Raw genomic sequence first — 14,890 nt, forward strand, 5'->3', positions numbered from 1 at the left:
TGACCAAAATGATCTAATCGAATGAAAGTTTAAAAGAATCTTTTTTTGATCAAGAAAAAAGATCGATTATCCCGTTTTTTCAATAAAAATCTGATCGGACTTGTTGGAAAAATCTTTATATTTGATCTAACGGAATAATCGTACAAAATTATATCATTGAAAAAAAAGAATAAATTGTACCATGTATGGGCACCATTAACAAGGGTGTTTGTCACAAAACTGCATGATGTTGTTTGAGAAGCAGCTATATAGCTTTATACTGCGAACGCAAGAGAAAATCGGGATCCGAAAGCCGCGTTCGTGTAAACGCGTGCAAAATCTCAGTGCAAACGCTGCCATTCACTTGAATGGGAGCGTTTAACGCGACGTTCCGAACGCTTGCGGTAAACGCTCCACAAGTGTCCGTCTGAACCAGCCCTAAAGCAACCAAACTACTGATTTTAAAGGAATACTGTATGGGGGGTCGGGGGAAAATGAGTTGAACTTACCCGGGGTTTCTAGTAGTCGCCCGCAGACATCCTGTGCCCGTGCAGCCACTCACCAATGCTTTGGCCCCGCCTCCGGTCCACTTCTGGAATTTCAGACTTTAAAGTCTGAAAACCACTGTGCCTGCATTGCTGTGTCCTTGCTCCCGCTGATGTCACCAGGACCGTACTGTGCAGTCGCAGACCATACTGGACCTGCGCAGTACGCTCCTGGTGACATCAGCAGGCGCAAGGACACGGCAACGCAGGCGCAGTGGTTTTCAGACTTTAAAGTCTGAAATTCCAGAAGTGAACCGGAGGCGGGGCCGGAGCATCGGTGAGTGGCTGTGGGGACCATTAGAAGGCCCGGGTAAGTTCAACTCATTTTCCCCCGACCCTACAGTATTTCTTTAACTCACCTACCTATTATCAGGAATAGAATTGTTAATCATTGTATATCGTATTCCTAGCTTTAGCAACCTAGGTATAAATTAAAAAAATAAATAAATGTGAATCATAAATTTTTATAATATATTACTTTATATAGTGCTTGTAGGGTAATGCAGAGTGGACTGTCTCTTTAAATGCTTTGTTTGGGTACTGCTGGTATCTACCCACTCTTTCACGTTCGCTCCTCCCAGCACAGTGGCATCTGTCAGAGAGATAAGGAGGAACAACATGCTTAGCTCCGCCCATCAGCGACACACCCACTTCAAATCTTTCTTTCTTTGGCTGAAGTTCGCGCTGTGACTGTGACAGAAAGCACAGTGCTGCTGCTAGAGGAGAAGGCGTGTCAGTGCAAGCAGCGTCTTCTTGTGGGGGTGTGCCCGTGTACGTGCGAGTGCCTGTGGCCCGACGTAAGCTGCTCTCTCTTGCCAGGCCTTCTCTACGTGCTCGCGCTCCGCCATGTTGTTGTGGTTGTGAGGAGGAAGGAAGAACCCGGACTGACAGCAACCGAGAGCGGGGAGGGGTGCGCGGACAGCTGACTGTCGGGGCTCGTCCTGCTTACATATACGGTAACTAGGAACGCCGTGACACTGACGTCTATTCTCCTCTCACCCGCCCCTCCCATTGTCATGTCCATACCTGTCTATGCACTGTTCTACCCAGGTGCTGCTTGGTGGGCTCAGCGCATATTTGTCTTTCCTATTTGTTTACATTGAGTTCCTTGCCCACAGACTTCACGCTTAGAGACGAGGGAGGCTTATTCCCTGCTAATTGAATGGTGGCACAGCATGCATTTATTTGCTTCCATTGCGAACACCGGTGCCTCGTATAGAAAATCGGCTTTTGCCTCATCAGCCTGCTGGCTACTCTCGTTTTCTGCTAACGATAGTAAAGCCTGTGGCAGAAGGCTTATGACCAGATATTCATTGAAAAATAGTTGTGTACATAAAACTAGTTTTGACTGTTCCTGTGTTTTTTGTTTTTTCTTTACAGTTGCCTGAATCAGCAGGGGCCGAACCAGAACTTTGCATAGGGCTAATCTGATTCAGAAAAATTATTTATCTGACAGCTTGTTTGTTTGATCAAGCTGTAATCGTTATCCATCTGAATCTTGTTAACTCGTAGTTCTTGTGGTCCATCATTTCTGCCTGCGCGTCGATCAGCCTACATTCATAGGCAAACGTGTAATGCTGGCACAACACAATGCGATTTTTTTCAGCAGATTTACTGTCTGATTTATTTATTTATTTTTATTCCAATAGTTTTTTCTTATCAATTTTCATTCACTTCTATGAGAAATCAGAAAACCGATCGGACCTGTCGGAAATTATCTATTGAGCCATGTATCTGCCAAAACATCAGATGGCGTATTAGGGAGAGGGACAGGAAAAGCATAGGAATGTAGGTTAGTTTGATGTAGGCTGTTTCGTTGGAGCAGCGGTTCAGACCCCTCCATTTTCTAGTTTTCTCTGCAGAGAAAATAAAATAATTGGGTACCTTTTTAAGCCCATGGCTTGTGTCTGAGATATGTTGATGTGATATATGTGTTTTTGGTTTCTGTTTCTAATTCTACTTCTGGAATGCTGTGGAGAAGAGTAGGTTATTATGTGCTTTGGGTCCTATGGGAGACAAGCACTTTACAAATATGTTGTATTTCTCTGTATCTGGGGGGGGAAAAAAATCAAAGTGAGGTGCAAAGAAAATTCCAGTGAAATATCACAATTGCTTCTGGATACCAGGTGAGTTTAGGGCTCTTTCCCATGGAGGGCTGCTTCACTCTGGCTAGTCAGCTGCTCTTGCAATCGCAGGTTGCAATGGCTGTCCAGCACTGACACTCACTTGAATCAATGCGTTGAACCGTAAGTACCAGTGCAGCCCGATGCAATTTTTAAGCAAAACGATTCTACTCATTACAATGAATGGAATTCACAATGCAGTTGCTTATTTTTTTTCTACGCTGAATTGCAACGCATGGATGAGTTCATCAGACAGTGCAGTCTATGAACTTTTGATGTCCCCATGGATTGCATTGCCATTAATCAAGGCAAAAAAATGTGGTGAAGTGGCCTAAGTGAGTAGCAGTCACCTAGATGACATGCATACATCTTCTACTGAGCTGTAACTGCACTTGCATGTCAAACGCTGACATGCGCGGTTCCAGAATGCTGCCAATTGGTTGCATTACAAAGCAACCAGAAGGCACTTTCTCTCCCAACAGCTGAGCGGTGCACTACAGCTTTCCATGTGAAAGGCCCCTTAAGCGGGTAAATAAAACAATAATTTTGATTGGTTCCTGTGGTCAGCTGGCTCATACTTGCCTCTAGGTGTGCCAGAGCCGGGACAAGGTCCTCCAGCATCCAAGGCTGAGACACCAAAATGCACCCCTCCATCCCTCCCTCCCTGCCGTCACACACTGATTGCTATTAGACTAAGAGGTGCCCCAAGGCCCTCAACACCTTAATCTCTAGTTATCTAGTTTGCAGTCACTGACCTGTATCCCCCTTTTCTTATTTCTCTCTGCTTAAAACACAATAGTGGAATGAAATTTGAGTGAGTTGTGCGCCCCCTACTACACTGCGCCCTGAGGCTGTAGCCTCTCTGCCTCGGCCCGGCCCTGAGGTGTGCATCAGATTGTTTGTTTTTTGTTTTGTTTTTTTGCTCCTGGTTTGATTAAACACGGCTGGGTATATTTTGTTCATGAAACCGGGGGTTGCATACACTAAATGAAATCTAATTATTGAACAAAACCAGCTCTTGATTTATAGTTTTCCCAGTTTACAGTGCAGGTAGAATTTTGTTCTAGCTAAGGCTTACTTGTATATCAGTTTGTTAGAATAGGGAGTTTACCTTGCTTTCTGTTTGAAATCATGCACTTCATTTTGTTTATATAGTGTCAAAAGTGCATACAGTAATAATTCTCAAACAAACATTAGTTTGGGATTAACCCTTTTGTGGAAAGTGCACTACCTTGACAAGATTCTTATACTTGTTGGTGGTTCGATGATGAGATGGACCATATGTTATGCTGGCTGAACATGCGCCAATGTCTCATTGATTTGACCTGTTTTTATTGTATTTAAAAAATATATATTTTAGAAGCAGTTAAAAACTAGGTGTACAGCAGTCAAGTTTTCATACATTCAAGGAGTGAATAGAACTATATTCTCTATCAGTTTATTAAAGTACACCTGAACTGAGATGGATAAACATGGCAGCCTCCATATACCTCTCTCTTCAGTTCCCCTTTAAATAATGCCAGTTACCTGGCAGCCCTGCGGATCTCTTTGGCTGCAGTAGTATCTGAATCACACACCTGGAACAAGCATGTGGCTAATTCAGTCAGAGCATCTGCATGCTGGCATGTTCAGGGTCTATGGCTAAGGGTATTGTAGAAAGAGGATCAACAGGATAGCCAAGCAATCTGCATTGTTTATAAGGAAATAAATGTCAGACTCCATATCCCTCTCTGTTCAGGTGTGCTTTAGGCTACTTTCACACCAAGACGTTGCGTTTTAGGGGACGTTAAGGTCGCATAACGTACCCCTAACGCAACGCCTGGTGGTGCTGGACGAGGACGCTACCTAGAGCTGTGTTATGCAGCTCTTGGTGCTCCTTTTTTTGTGCAATGTGATGCGGAGACCATGTGATCCGCATCACGTGGTCCCGCCAGCCAATCGCCGCATAGAGCGGCCTCTCCAGGAAGTAAACACTGCACGTCACTGAGTGCAGTGAATATTAATTAGCCATGTGACTGGCCGCGGAGGAGGAGGGGAGACCTCCTCCTCCTCCAACATCACTGAGTATGTGCAAACAGTCTAACGCGGCTTAGCCGCGTATAACGCACAGCATGCAGCACTTTTTTTAAAACATGCTGCGTTACAATGTAACGCAACGTGTGCACTGTGAACAGCCCATTGACTTATCATTGCTGTGCGGTGGGCTGCGTTACAGGCTGCACTAACGTGCGCCTGTAACGTCCCACTGTGAAAGCAGCCTCAAGGTGTTCATGGGCAGCAGTTCTAAGCCAATGTATTCTCTTCAATTTTCTGTCTTGCACTCTAGAGTTGCAGCACCTGGTTGCAGCTTCTCTGTCAAAGGCTTTGATGGTGTTCTTAGACCACTGCAGCCATACTATGACAAACGTATTCATAGTGGCTTGAGCCAATAAAAACACTAGTAAGAATGGACTTCAGCCAAATAGCTGAACCCGTGTTTTTTCTGGATATGAGTGTAAATTGTCACCATACATGGAATAAAATGGTTACATAAGGATTGCTACACGATCTACGTGAAAACTTCAAAATGTATGATGCTGTATTTGTCTATGTAGGGTGAAAACTTTCAAGGATGTGATTTCTTTAGAAATAGTCATAATGCTTATTTAGGTTTAATATGAAGGTGGAAAGACTAATTTAAATTTTGAAGTCGCTGCAAATGCTTAGAGGTCTATTGACTTTTGATTGTATGTTTAAATAGACGAAAGCTTGTCTATATGACAGACGGCAGGCTTATTAAAAATCTAAAAACTTGAGCATGGCATCGGGTATGTTTAGGTGTAGGTAGCGTAGTGGTTCGCACTCCCGCCTTGCAGTGGTCAGTCCCTGGTTCACATCCCAGCCAGAGCACTAACTGCATGGAGTGTGTATGTTCTCCTTGTGTCTGCATGGGTTTCCTCCGGGCGCTCTAGTTTCTTCTAACATCCTAAAAGCATACAGATAAGTAAATTGGCTCTAGATTGCGATGGACATATGCCTATAGTAGATAATAGATTGTGAGCTCCTCTCAGGCACAAGACTATATATACTCTGTAATGCTGGGCATACACGCCTTGATTCTCTCGCTCGATCAATTCCCTGCTTCCCTGCTCTGTTCCGCAGGCGATTCTTTTATCTTCTGCTTTTTTTTTTTTTTTTTTTTTAATCTTTTTGCATTGTCTTCTTCAATGCGGAATCGGGCGGGAGATCGGACATGTCGGAAATTATCTGTCAAGCCATCTAAATGGCTCAGAATCGAGCCGTGTATTCCCAGCATAAAGCGCTGTGGAAGGTGTTGGCACTATATTAATACAGTGATGTAGTGCTTAGCTTAGCACTCTCGCCTTGCAGCGCTGGATTCCCGCTTTGAATCCCAGCCAGAGTAATGTCTGCATGGAGTTTGTATTTTTTCCCCATGTCTGCGTGGGTTTTTTCCAGGCACTCCAGTTTCCTCCCACATCCCAAAAAACATACAGATAAGTTAACTGGCTTCCACCTAAAATTGGCTCTAGACTATGATGCACACACTACACGATAGCATACATAGACATATGATTATTCTAGGAATTAGATTGTGAGCGCCTCTGTGGGACAGTTAGGACCCATTCACACTTGAAAGGGCAAAACGCCGGCGATTTTTGCAGGCGTTTTGCGTAAGTGATTTTTTTTTTTTCCACGCGGAAAAAATCACTGGACAGTGCACCGATTTCTCTGCGATCGCGGTTAGCGCTTCTATAGCACTGAAATGCGATCGCCGGGAAATCGCCTGAAAAGGGTGCGGACTACGCATTTGCATTTCGCGATTTGCAGCGAAAGAAGTAAGAACGGGCCCATAGGGTTTTATTACACTAGTGCTTCCAAAAGCGCTAGCATTTGAGCGTTTTGCCAAAATCGCCAGCAAAATGCTCAAGCGTGAATGGCTCGTTTAAAGAGGAACTTTAACCAAGGATTGATCTTCATTCCAATCAGTAGCTGATACGCCCTTTACCACAAGCAATCTTTACCGTTTTCTATAATAGATCATGGGGGGGGGGGCGCTGTAGGGCTGATATTGGGTTCAACCCCCCCCAACACACACACAGTGTGATGTCATGACCATGGTAACCACCTGACAGTTTCCTGTTTGTGAACCTTTTTTTTTTTCCAACCGCCAAGCAAACAATATCTCCCTCTGTGCATAGAACTTTCAGTAACCGAACATTTCGTACAGATTATCTGGCATAGTGAAATATGTCACTACCAGTGATAAATTTCAGAATGTAAATCAGGGAGAGGAAAGCTTTCACAATGGGCAAATGCTGACTAAATCTATCACTTCTAAATCTATAACTTGATATTGTAAAAAATCAATTTTATTCATTCTGTTTTCATTACAGTTCCCCCTGTACAGTGCTGCAGAAGATGTCAGCGCTATATGTATACTAAATAGTAACACATTATAATGGGTAACGAACTCTTACTGCAGAAGTTATATTTGTTGTAAGTTTTCCGACCTTGATACAGCTAAAATATAAAGGTATAGAGCATGTGAAGTGAAATCGGGCAATGTGAAAGCTTTTTTTCTATTACTGTAATGTCACAATGATGCCTGAGGGCTCATCACACTTATGTGTTTGCATCGCCATTACACCATTTATTTTTTTATTTTACAGGAAAATAACAACAAAGATGCTTGTGCATAAGTAGCCCAGAGATGTAAAAAACAAGAAAAAACACAAGCGCTCACAGATGAATTGCAATTCAGGGTTATTACAATAATCAGACAAAACCAAACACTGAGTCACAGTGGGGCGCTTCCTTGCTATTGGTGTAAATAGTAAAAAGTCAAATGTAAAAAGGAAATAGCTCTCTGTGGTAAAGTCTTTGTTGCTAGTAGTAAAATGACATCAACTGTATAGGTGGAGCATGGAACACACACTCCCCCCTATGTGGAATAACTCACCGGATGATGCGGCCTATAGGGCCCGACAACGCCTCAGGGGTATAGGCCACCCCTCAGCCACACTGGCAATAACTGCTGGGCGCTTGTAAGCCTTTCCAGGCAATAGGTCACCAACTGTATGTAGTCACTCCACGCAATAATGTCCTCCAGAAGAAAGAAAAAACACGCCTCACATAGCGTAAAAGTATCAGGGTCAGCACCCACGTTTATTAAAAAAGATTTGGGCAATAAAAAAATGGTCCGCTACCATTTTTTTATTGCCTAAATCTTTTTTAATAAACGTGGGTGCTGACCCTGATACTTTTTTTTTTTTTTTTTTTAAGCGGAACTGAACTCTTGCCCAGGACAGAAGGAAAATGTTGAGAAATGCACTTTGAACGTCTTTAGAGTTTAGCCTGTGTAATTCCCCCTCATTTGTGTCTAGTCACTAGTTGTAATTTGATCCTCCGCTGTGTCACATGACTGCCTATGGCGGATAAGCAGATAAGCGCATTTGAAAGGACAGGCTGTAAACAATATGTCTGCTTCCATGAATCCAGAAGTAGAAACTGCAAATGTATTTATCAGCTGTAACAAAGACATGTTTTTTTTGCTTAAGGCTAATTTCACACCAGGACGTTGCGTTAGAGGGGGCGTTAAGGTCGCATAACATCCCCCTAACTCAACGCCTGGTGGTGCTGGATCTGGACGTCAGAGTAAGCCGCGTTGTGCAGCTCACTCTGGCGTCAGTGATGCCGTGATGCGTACTCTTGTGCGCATGCGGCATCACGTGGTCCCGCCGGCCAATCGCCGCACAGAGCGGCTGCTCCAGGAAGTAAACACTGCACGTCATAACGTGCAGTGCATATTAATTAGCCATGTGCCTGGCCGCTCTCCGCTCCTCCACAACATTACTGAGCATGTGCAAGCAGTCTAACGCGGCTCAGCCGCGTCCAAAGTACTGCATGCAGTACGTTGTCTTGTGACGCAGCGTTACAATGTAACGCAACGTCCGCACTGTGAACAGCCCCATTGATTTTTCAGTACTGTGCGGTGGGCTGCGTTACAGGCTGCTCTAACGTGCGCCTGTAACGTCCCACTGTGAAACCAGCCTAAAGGTTATTCTGCTGTTGTGTATCTTTTTAGAGCAGAGAGGAGTTCTGAGTTGAGGTCCACCTTAAGAAGCTGAAACAATATCAAATTGTTGTTTCACAACAAGACTTTTACAAATTGCAAACACAGTAGCTTTGTTGTAAGCTGAGCTAGTCCTTTTAACAGTCTTGAAATTTGTTGATAATTGAAATAGAGAAGATATGGCCCCTTTTTTTAATTCCCATCTTTATTAGTGCAGTAATCAGTCATGTGACTGAGAGGTGAGATGCAAAATCTGAATTCCAGCAGCGTGAACCATGCACTCTCTGGCACATCTCCTTACTGTGTCATACTCTGTAGCGAGGAATAATGAAACAAATGCCTTTCCTCTCAGGAATTTCTACTCAGTCATTGAATAATTTTCTCCTGAGCTTGTCGTCACAAGGCAAGGATTTTCTTTACTCTTGTGTAATCACAGCATTACACACCTTTACTAGGATAACATGATTGAACTGGTATACACCCTTTACTTGCCACCAAATGTCATGTACAAAATTATTTTTCACATTTTATAATGACTCGTATGTGGATAGCAAAGGCTGTGATTTCATAGCACACACCCTGAAGACCTGTACCTGGTAGACAAATACAGTAGGTAAATTAATATACTGTGAAATAGCGTATGCTGGTATTAGCCTGCTTTCTAGTTCATTGTGCAACTGTGATCTGTCATTCATGTATTGGGTTTATTTTCAGTTCTGCATTATGCAATGTTTAGGGAGTTTACAGATTGGAAGCACCTAGGATTTTACGGCTGTGACCTTTTTATTCATCTTTGTAGATGTGAGCGAACGCAGATAATTTAGAGGAAATATCGCACTTAAAGGGTATTTTACATGTTTTGGAGAAGTAGAATGTTTAGTTCCAGAATCATGTATTTGGCATTTTCTTCAGTTAAGCCACTTTGGTGGGTATGATTTGAATGAAGTGAAACTCTATCAATTCCAGGCACTTAGGGAATTCCAAATCAGATTTAAAGTGAAATAAGCCCAAGATGGTAGAGCACTGTTATTACTTTTAAAGTCGTTTTTTTATTATTATTTATTGGATTTATATAGCACCTACATATTATGCAGCACTGGACTATAAATATGTTTACAGACAATAACGGGCGACCAACTACACAATACAGGTAATAAGCAATAAGATGCACAATGCCAGATCATACACTGGAGTATTAGTCCCAATAATACAAGTTCACATTATTCTGTGGGTAGAGTGCACAATCAAATATGATACACAAGGAGGGAGGGCCCTATTAAAAGGCTTACAATCTAGAGCCAGCATATTTAAAGTGCAATTCTAGTACACACAAAAATTGCACCAAATATGTTTCAACATGGCCAGGAGAAAATCTAGTTGCCTATCACATGGGGCAGCACGGTGGCGTAGTGGTTAGCTCTCTCGCCTTGCAGCGCTGGGTCCCCGGTTCAAATCCCAGCCAGGGCACTATCTGCAAAGAGTTTGTATGTTCTCTCCGTGTCTGTGTGGGTTTCCTCCGGGCACTCCGGTTTCCTCCCACATTCCATTCCAAAAACATATGGATAAGTTAATTGGCTCCCCCTAAAAAAAAATAAAAAAAATAATAAAAAAAAATAAAAAAAAAATTGGCCCTAGACTACAGTACTTACACTACATAATATAGACATATGGCAATGGTAGGGATTAGATTGTGAGCTCCTTTGAGGGACAGTTAGTGACAAGATTATATATATATATATATATATATATATATATATATATATATATATATATATATATATATATATATATATATATATATATATATACACACTGTACAGCGCTGCGTAATATGTCGGCGCTATATAAATACTAAATAATAATAATAATAATATTCACAACCAATTGGAGACTGGCAGCTGGAAAGAGAACATTAATGCACATTGCGACACTGCTTTCCCATTCCAAAAATACTTCAACCATTTCATTATTTTTTTTTTTTTTTTGTGTGTGTGTGTGAAATGCTGCGTTATTTGGCTTTATTTACCTTACCCTTGATAATATTAAAGGAAACCAGAGACAACCTGTAATAAAAGTTCTATGCATACCTGGAGCTTCCTCCAGCCCCATGAGCACGGATCGCTCCCACGCTGCCATCCTCAGTCTACTCCTGCTGTGGTACTGGGTCCCGTAACTTCCTCCAGTAGAGTGCTCACTTCTCTTGCGCAGACTGGCTGAGACTGGAGGAAGTTGCGGGACCCGGTACCAGAGCATGAGAAGTTTTATTACAGGTAGTCTCTGGTACACTTTAAGTAATTGGTGTAAGTGTTAATGACCAAAAGAAATTTAATGCTGGGTACACACAATGCAATTTTCTGTCATATTGACGGTCAAATTGATTATTTCCGACAGGTCCAATCTGATCTCCGATTGTTTTTCTGATCAGTTTTGTATAGACATGATCGGTAAAACAATCGGAAATCAGATCACACCTGTTGGAAATAATCGTTTCGACTGTCAGTCTGATGAAAAGTTGCTTCGTGTGTACCCAGCATAAAGCACACCTGAACTGAGCAGATCAATTACCACGGCTTCTCTGTCTTGCTGATCCTCTGCCTCTAATACTTTTGACCATAGACTCATAACAAGCATGTAGATCAAATGTTTGACTAAAGCCTGACTGCATTTGCAGTATGCTTGTTTCAGGTGTGTGATGCAGACACTGCCTATACATGAAAGATCAGCAGGACTGCTGCTATTGTTTTAAAAGGAAATCCATATGCCTCTTACTTCAGGTGTCCTTTGTACCAGTGTTTGTGTCGTCCGTGACAAAAATCAAGCATTATGGAAAATATTATTTTGTCTGTTTTTTTTTTTTTGTCAGTTTTGTCATGGAAAATATTATTTTTGTACAGTTAAGTTTAATTCGTATTTACATTTTAAGGTTATTTGAGGCAAGAATACAGCTCCTGATTGCTAAGCATTGTAGTCAAAACCTTATTTGACTTATGAGTGCTGCTTGATGTCAGATATCAAGCAGTAATATTTATTTATATAGCACCGACATATTACACAGTGCTGTACAGAGTATGTTGTCTTGTCACTTAACTGTCCATCAGAGGGGCTCACAATCTAGTCCCTACCACAGTCATATGTCTATGTATGTATCGTAGTCTAGGGCCAATTAACTTGTCTGTATGTTTTTGGGGTGTGGGAGGAAACTGGAGTGCTCAGCGAAAAACCATGCAGGCACGGGGAGAACATAAAAACCGGGGACCCAGCGCTGCAAGGCGAGGGAGCTAACCACTACTCCACCGTGCTGCCCATAATAAGAGACTTGCTATGCCGAATTTTCATAAATCTCTCCTTGCTATCCATATCCTTTATCAATAATGACAAAATATCCCGAATTTTGTCTGCTTTTTCCTTGCGAGATGCGATGAGCTTATTAAGTAGACACACCTCAGCTTTAATGTACAGAGTAATGGAAAGCAAGACTAACTATACCTGTTATGCTATTTTGCTTTCCACAGTAGTAATAATATAGCTTGATTAAAGGCTTAGTCATAGGGTACATGCTCATAGAGGTTTAAATAAAAACTTATAAAGAGGCTCCTCCTCTGTTTTTGCTTCCTTCCAGTATCCCTTAGGAAGTCTTATGAACTGTTTTGGTGCAGGCTGAGCATTCTGTATCATGAAGGTCATGTGATCATCATCATCAACACTGGAAAAAATGGCAGCTCCCAAGTAGGAATGTGATTTTGCAAGTACATCGGTAGTTCACCTGTTGATTCCTATGTACAGTACATGTGAAAAGGAATACTGTGCACCTGTAACATAAACAGTTCCCAAAAAGATTTATTCCGTTCCTTTAGACATACATAATCAGCCTTGACATACTTCAAAGAGAGGTGCCAAACCTGTGTGTGCCGACGTTGTGGTGGTGTGGAGGGGAGAGGTGACCAGGGGGAAATCCGGACGGCACTACAGCCGTTTCTCGCCGCTTGGGCGCTTGCTCACATGCGTGTCCGTACGGACACGCATGTGAGCAAGCGCCCAAGCGGCGAGAAACGGCTGTAGTGCCGTCCGGATTTCCCCCTGGTCACCTCTCCCCTCCACACCACCACAACGTCGGCACACACAGGTTTGGCACCTCTCTTTGAAGTATGTCAAGGCTGATTATGTATGTCTAAAGGAACGGAATAAATCTTTTTGGGAACTGTTTATGTTACAGGTGCACAGTATTCCTTTTCACATAACGGCCATAACGTTTCCTGTATGTCCTATTGAAGTTTGTTTGAAACAATACTAAAAGGTGTGGTGATTACAAGCTTTATGGGAGGCAAAGCACCCTTCGAAACAAGACTTTAACAAATCCCCAGTTGAAGCATATGAGTGCCAGATCTTAAACTCCTTCCTACATTGTACCATGATTCCTATGTACGATGGCTAATGTTTATCACGCATATGAACTGAGGAATTCTCCGCTAATTGTACAAGCTTAAAATACAGTCATTTATTTTATGTGCATTTTCTGTTTTGTATTTCATTTTTATGAGCTAGTTGCTCATAACAAGGTTTTTGACAGCCATTTCATTGACTGGCTGCATTTAGAAACTATTCAAGCTGTAGATGGGATCTGATAACATAACAGACACTTGTGTTCAACAGTTTTTGGGAATTACTGCAGATCTCGTAAATGACATGTAGAAGGCTATTGGACGTCAGGCTGACCCCATTACATAAGACCTTGCATACGTCCTGTGACGTGATCACTTTAAATTATTATACTTGTTTTTTTTTTTTTGCAGTAGTAATAGTTCATTGTGAATGTCTGCTAATAAGCAGTGATGTACATTATATAAAAAATGCAGATCTGCAAAAAGCTAGAAAGAGGTTTGAGATAAAAATGCATTATCTGACATTCCCTTCAAATATATGTTGCACTAATAAAAAGCGGAAGAATAACCAACAAGATGTCTGCTGTGTAAAGTAACAAATTCCTGGAACTGGAAACTGGACCTTTTTGTTATGATTTATCCTTTGCGAACTAGAAAATACTCTGGAAGCTGTCCATACACTCTAATTACTATTCTGTAGCTGAAAATGAGAAGGTGGTAGGTTCTAGAAGAGACTAGCCATATATAAGTGAATTTGACAAGAAGTCAAGGTCCATGTTTTCATTATATTGCTATGTACCTATACCCATTCCGTCTAAGAAGGGACTCCAGTAGTCAGTCACTGCCTTGGGATGGCCCAGCTTGTAACAGTTAAATTATTTACAAGAAAATGTTTGAGTGCTGCAACATATCTTTAATCTCTTACATAGAAGCTTACTCAGGGAATGTCTTTGTTGCCTTTGCCAAGTTTGCAGTATATCATTGCCTTTTTCCCTAAATGTGTTTCGAAATGCTACAAATCGCAAGAGCTGTAGTGGTGTGTTGTGCAGAGGAAGTCCTGAGCAGGGGAGAAACTGTAGTCCAGACAGGATAGTGCTAGGGCATGCATTAGTTTAGTAGTGTCCTGAGTGAGTAAAGGTCAAATACAATCTGTTTTTGAGTTGTAGCTGTAGCCCAGGGGGCGCTGTTACAGTAAAATGTAATGCAAGAACAGGAAGAAGTAATTAGTATGATGGATCCCGGTGATATGAGTATGTGTTTACCTCCAACCCTGTTTGTGCGCCTGACGTATCCCACCCCCGCCGCTGCGTCCTCCCCTCCACCTGGATACCTATACTGTCTGCACCTATTCTTGGCTACCTATACTATGGGTGCCTATTCATGGCTACCCATACTGCGTGCACCTATTCCTGGCTCCCTATGCAGGGATGCCTATGCCTGGTTACCTATACTGGGGGCAAGAGTAAGGAAAAATTACTGGGTCTCCACCTGGATTTTATGCAAAAATTGCTTAGATTTATTTATACCATAGTACAAAAATACACACACGGTTAAGGCCTGTGGCCTTTATCAAGTGTTACTTGGGGGCACCTATTCGTAGCTACCAATACTGGGACACCTGTTCCTGACTACCTACACTGCAGGCACCTATTACTGACAGCGCATATAGCTGGCTAGCTATACTGGGGGCACCTATAGCTGTCTACCATTCGGCGCTCTGTAAGTAAATTGGGTGCTGTCAAAAGACGGAGCACAAATTACTATAACTGTAATTTGGCCACCAGCAACAGC

The 14,890-nt window shown here is 42.3% G+C and overlaps 1 protein-coding gene across 2 annotated transcripts in view; it reads left to right on the forward strand.

Annotated features, from left to right (window-relative positions):
• Positions 1-1,285: 1,285 nt before the first annotated feature.
• The window catches only part of MTMR3 (myotubularin related protein 3), a 100,144-nt gene continuing 86,539 nt past the window's right edge, over positions 1,286-14,890 (forward strand). Inside the window, exon 1 of one of the 2 annotated variants that reach the window (XM_068240427.1) lies at positions 1,286-1,480. The gene's annotated coding sequence lies outside the window, so the exon portion shown is untranslated. The remainder of the gene's footprint in view (positions 1,481-14,890) is intronic. The other variant, XM_068240435.1, reaches the window with a different exon arrangement.

Source organism: Hyperolius riggenbachi, chromosome 1, assembly GCF_040937935.1.
Source record: "Hyperolius riggenbachi isolate aHypRig1 chromosome 1, aHypRig1.pri, whole genome shotgun sequence".
NCBI classification, from domain to species: domain Eukaryota; kingdom Metazoa; phylum Chordata; class Amphibia; order Anura; family Hyperoliidae; genus Hyperolius; species Hyperolius riggenbachi.